The 5,619-nt window shown below is 40.7% G+C and overlaps 1 long non-coding RNA gene across 1 annotated transcript; it reads left to right on the top strand.

Annotated features, from left to right (window-relative positions):
- The first annotated feature begins 1,844 nt into the window (after positions 1-1,844).
- Positions 1,845-3,396, top strand: LOC104964060 (uncharacterized). The gene is made up of 4 exons (XR_800373.1): positions 1,845-2,047; positions 2,189-2,328; positions 2,974-3,139; positions 3,296-3,396. It is a non-coding gene; the product is annotated as an uncharacterized lncRNA (long non-coding RNA).
- The last annotated feature ends 2,223 nt before the right edge of the window (positions 3,397-5,619 follow it).

The raw sequence follows: 5,619 nt of genomic DNA, 5'->3' as shown, positions 1-5,619 counted from the left end.
CTCTGGGCCACTAGGCCCAGGCAGCTGTGAAATCTGAAGGAAAAAAAACATACCTTTACATTTAGCAAATCAAAATAACTGTATGACGTATTTTTCTCTAATCAAAAATGGAAATAAATCCACATGCCATATTATGAGTTTTATGAAGGATTAAAGCCTTCTTCATTTCCAGTATATAATACAGTGATAACACACACAACCCGGTTGACTGTACTCACTTTAACCTGGCTCTGTTGTACACTGATAGGCACAATATTAGCATAGCATTAGCGCGCTATTAGAATTTCAATAATATGAACAATTATGAACTCAGACCAGCATTTCACATATTTATACAAGCAGAATACACTTGAAATGTAAGCCAAACTACTGCACGGGAGTCATACACCTAGTAACATAGAAGAACAAAGAAGCTAGCGGACGCCATTAGCCACTGTAGTGGAGCCGAACTAGCTGACAGAATGACATTAAACTACACATAAAGAACAGTTTCAAACACACTTCTTAGATCGAAATATGACATAATCTTTGTACACACTACTAACCTGTTGAACAGGAGAAATGAATGAAGCAGAGGGAACGTTGTTGCCGTTCCAGCCAGAATGCCAAGTCTGCGGCAGACACATAATAACAACACTTACTTTACGGCATGCGCTCAGCAACACATTCCCTTTTACGGCATGCCCACTGAGGCCTTTCCGTGTCCTATACTGCCCTCTGCTGTTTCTAATGATATACAATATTTAACATAAACATGCCTTCGAGAGTATAACTTAATTTATACAAGACAATATACATTGAAAATGTGCCCACATATTTATGCGGTTATCTGAATCATATTTCTACCCCTTATATTCGAAAAGATATGATTAAATATCTAAAATATGCGCACTTCGACGCTGCGTGGGTGGACTCCAGTTATATCTTTCAAACTAAATCTATCCACTATCTGCTTGTAGACTAACGGTCAAAGGGTCTAATATCCGGGAGGGCCGGGCTCGAGTCTCGGAAAGGAAACGTTTTTTTGTGTTATCTCTTTTCATTCACTTACAATCTTTGTATAAATGCAAAGTATTCCAAGGTCTGCTTCACCTTAATTGTCCCAACTGCTTGGCAACAGTTGTCTGTTCTCCAGTTTAAGGTGGTAGCCTGTCGCCTGCGTTCATGTTTCAAATAAATGGGAATTGATCAGCCTCAGATGTATTAATTTATAAAAAAAAAAAAATAGAATTCGAATGTTTCTCTTCAGTGCAATTGCAATTGCACATTGCATCATTTTTGTGTTCTTTGTTCTGTTTTAGAAAGGAAGGATTGTTTACTTTTTTCGTTGTCTACAAAACCGGAAAAACAACATAATTGTGCTTTTCCAGACACTGAAGAAAGAAAAATACCATGAATTTTCGGTATCAGGGCTGTTAGGGAAAAGATCAGGCAATATATCTTGAGAGAAAACTTATCTTTTGATCCCGTTTGAATTGTGCCACGAATTACACTTATGATGTTTGTCATCTTAAACAATCACTTCCATGTCAAAAAACTCAGTTTGTCGTAAAACTGTTGAAATATAAGACTATGAAAAATACGCAACTAGAAAGAAGTGAAATGTGCCAACGTGACGGCCGTCTTGGTGTGTGGTGCGCGACGGGAGATGTAGGTCATTGACTGGTTTCAGTCAAAAAAAAAGTGTTACTTCACAGTTTTACGACACATTTCAATTTTTTTGACTTGCAAAATTATCTTTTAAATTGACAAAAATCATATGTGTAATTTGTGGTTCAATTCAAACGGGATCGAAAGATAATCTTTCTCTCTCCATTGACTTCAATACATACCTTTTCCGAAATAAGGTCTCATGGAGCTCAACAGGAAAGGGAGGGACTTCGCCTCTCTATAAGCATGCAGCAGCAGTAGTAGCAGCAGTAGCAGCAGCCGGAAAAATGTCCACGAGAAACTTCATCTTGCGTTGCAAAAGGACAATAAATGACTGCACAAGACTTCTCCAAACAGATGATGCCGGTCATGCCGTGTTACAATCCACAGTAACGAGGTAAGGGCCAAGCCTATCGCTACTACCAACACAAAGGAATGTAGTTTGTTTTTGCATGTAACCTAAACTGAGGTTGTGTGAGATCTTTCACACTTACAAATTCTGTCTTCTCCCCTATTTCACCAAACCGTTTACTGGCAGGTTAGAAACCATGGAAAGGAGCCTCGAGTGGTCACGGGGCAGGCTAATTAACGTCCCTACAGCTGATCTTTTACTTCAGGACCTTCGGGAATATATACTTGAAGTCCGGAGATCTTGGCCTACCACACCCGCACAACAAGGTAGGTCGATGTGATAATTGTTCACTTTAGCATAGGCTTTCGTTGATAAACCAGTGCTAGTATTGTTGAGTACTAAGTGTCCAACAGGCCAATACATTTTAAAGTAATTATTTGTTTTAAATATGGGTAATACCAATATAAACACCTTTTTTAATCTGTAGTTGCCAGCTATTAATTACAACATTCTGGTGAGACGCTCTGAGTCTCGAGTTGTCCACTTAAAACTGTACTCCAAATTCCACCTTTATATCCTGCCACAGTAGAGGAGACGCTATTCCCCCTCCCCCGTCGAGGGCAGTCTGGCCATCTGTAGTACACCACGTATCATCAAACGTGTGAATGAGGACATTGAAAGGGTGCCAGAGGGGGAGTCTCTGTCTTCAGGGTTGGAAGACACAGACTGCAACTATGTATCTCTATGCCCATACACTATTTATGCTTTTGTTCTTAATGTATACTACAACTATAGTGTATTGCATGTCCACTGGTTTAATGCCAACTGCATTTCATTTTTTTTTAAAGTATCTTTAGGCTGGGCAATGACAATAAAATAGACGCATTGTGTGCGTTTCTGGCACAACGGCATAATGCGTTGCTTTACAACAATGACAATAAATGTAATCTAATGTTTTGCTGTTGTTGCAGGTCATTCTGGCTACCACGCCCCACTCATTTTGTTGGGTGGTCGAGGTCCCCCACAATTCAGCATTTCCAGAGAGCAACTCTCTTTTTGAGGAGCTGTGGGTTTTACAGCAACAAAGATGGCACAGATATTAAAAGTATCTCTGCGCACAGTGAGACGGCGATTGAGGTATGTAGCAATTGTCTTCAACATTGGAAGTGCCATCTTGTCTCAATTTATTGTAAACATCCCAAGGAGGGGTTGTAGCCATGTTACACTATGCATGTTGTAAAGTAAATCTGAATACCGTAGGTCTCATATATTTAAAACATGTTTATTTTTCAGGCAGTTCCACATGCTGCGCTCTGGGACATACTCCACCATCTCAGATGCTACACTAGACGACCCTCATCAAGGAGATAGTGGCTGGTTAATAACCGATTGGGCCCTGATCTGTCAGGGCACAGCTGCAGGCCCAGCAGATGTGGTACAGAGACGCAGGAGTGCGGGACAGCATGAGCGGATAGACCAGAAGCAGCTGCACTACGAGCAATGTCACAGAGACTGCATCGTAGAGCCTACGGGTCGCTGGACCTAACTCCTTGTGGCACCTAGATGGAACCACAAATTAACTAAGGTGTAAATGATGACCCATACCAGACTGAAAAGATGGATACTTTCTATCAGTAGGCACACAAAACCCAACTCCTGCTCATCATTTATGTATTGATCATTAAATGTTTTTATAACTTTTCATGTTTTTTTTCAGGTGGAGGATTGTGCATTCATGGGGATAGATGTGTATCCGCCGCCTGGTGTGCGCTTCTCCGGGCCTCAGACAACAACATGCACCTACCGTGATGGCGGCGCTTTCACTGACATAGTCCTCTCAGGCTGCAAGAAGACAACTCCAACAAGTGGGAGATCTGCGAAGCAACTGGCAGGAGTTAAGAGTCCAGCGAGAGTTTGCTACAGAGGTTTGCTGGCCCCGACGACCAACATCCATTCTATACAAGGTAATGTTTTGGCTAAAATTCTATCCAAGTTTTTGAGATGGGTTAGCTTATAAAGATCCTGTTTACCTGCCGTGTGACCGCTGACTATATGCATGGCAGTGTTGGGAATAAGTACTCAACTTAACCTGAAGTATAAGTACAAATATATGGTTTTTAAACTCTGAACGAACATGTAGAATTATAATCCTGTGTTTGTCATATATAAAAGTAACTAGAAACTATGAAAGGTTAACTAAATGTGGTGGAGTAAAACATATAATTACTAACAACATACTGATAATATATTACTACAAGTGGATATCTTCAAACTACCAAAGTAAAATACTGTCAATATCCACTGCGTTTCCCCAGTTGCACACGTAAGAATGAAGAGTAAACGTAGTCATTGTGTGTAATGTTCCTGTATGTTTTAGATATTATTACTGCTGCTAATGTAGTTGCTACATTTACTGCTGTAGATTAACTATAACCTGCACCTAGTGGCCTTCTTACTCTCAGTCTATTTGATTGTAATGTATAAATAGCAAACAGAGGAAAGCATTAGCCCATGTGTTACAGTTAACACGAATGATTTACTGTCAATTCAATGACTGACATGTTCTTTGTGTACAGATTCCCCGAGCTATAACCACCTGATGGCCTTCTGGTTTTTAATTGAGCCCTCCATTCATTAAAGGTGTGTTACTAGAGCGATATCCACTGCCATGAGTAAGAAGAAGTGTTACACACGCCGTCATCAACGTAGATTGACGTATCTACACACAATCAAACACAAACTGAAGGGAAAATGTCTCTCCGACATTTCATGCTTTTGTGTAGGCTAAAAGGCTAAAGTACTAATCCTTTTTGAATACATCAGAGAACTAAACAACTTAATGTTTTCCATAGTGGTGCTAACACCTCATGACATTAATATAGTAACCTTTTTTTGTTTTATCTCACAGACGACAGGTGCTTCAGCAATTGACGAGTTCTCTTATTTCCACTGCTCCTGTCGGTGGTTTGAGAGAGGGGACCTTGCAACCGCTTTAACGTCACACCAGTCCACTGTGAGCCGCTCATTGCACTGCAACATGGCAAGTTTTTTCCTTTACATATTGTATGGGGTCCACAAGTGCATCTGGCTTACACCTGCAGTAAGTCAGCAGCCCCCTCCAGGAGGCATCAAAGATTTCCCAGACCACAAGGTGATACCTGGATTGTCCATCAGATGTGAAGGTGTCCAAACATCAAATCCTCACTCCTCCTCCAAAAGTGAAATGTATATTGTATCTACATAGAAATCTCAACTGCACCATGAAAAAGGCCCCTGGGTTGGCATTCGGATGCTCCCACATGGCGGCAGTGGACATTTTGATTTTCCAGTTCTGGTATGGTGGGTTCTGAAGGTATTACACAAGCACACAATCGGGCGCGCTCGCTCTGAGCGTGGAACCATATATGGGATCTATGGAACATTCTCGTCAACACCCAGAGAAACAACTGTAAGCAATGTTCTTTTTCTGATGGAGTGGGTGTTTTCATAATCCTGTTCCCCAACTGTATTCTTGCTTGTTACTATGCGTCATATAGTATTTCATATGACTGGTTTTCTTTTTCATGCTCCTGACATTAGTGTATTGATTTCATAAACACATATACATGTGAGTCATA

Source organism: Notothenia coriiceps, unplaced genomic scaffold, assembly GCF_000735185.1.
Source record: "Notothenia coriiceps isolate Sejong01 unplaced genomic scaffold, NC01 NC01_scaffold00036551, whole genome shotgun sequence".
Taxonomy (NCBI): domain Eukaryota; kingdom Metazoa; phylum Chordata; class Actinopteri; order Perciformes; family Nototheniidae; genus Notothenia; species Notothenia coriiceps.
The sequence above is the reverse complement of the archived record's forward strand: the minus strand, read 5'-3'. Positions and strand labels throughout refer to the sequence as shown.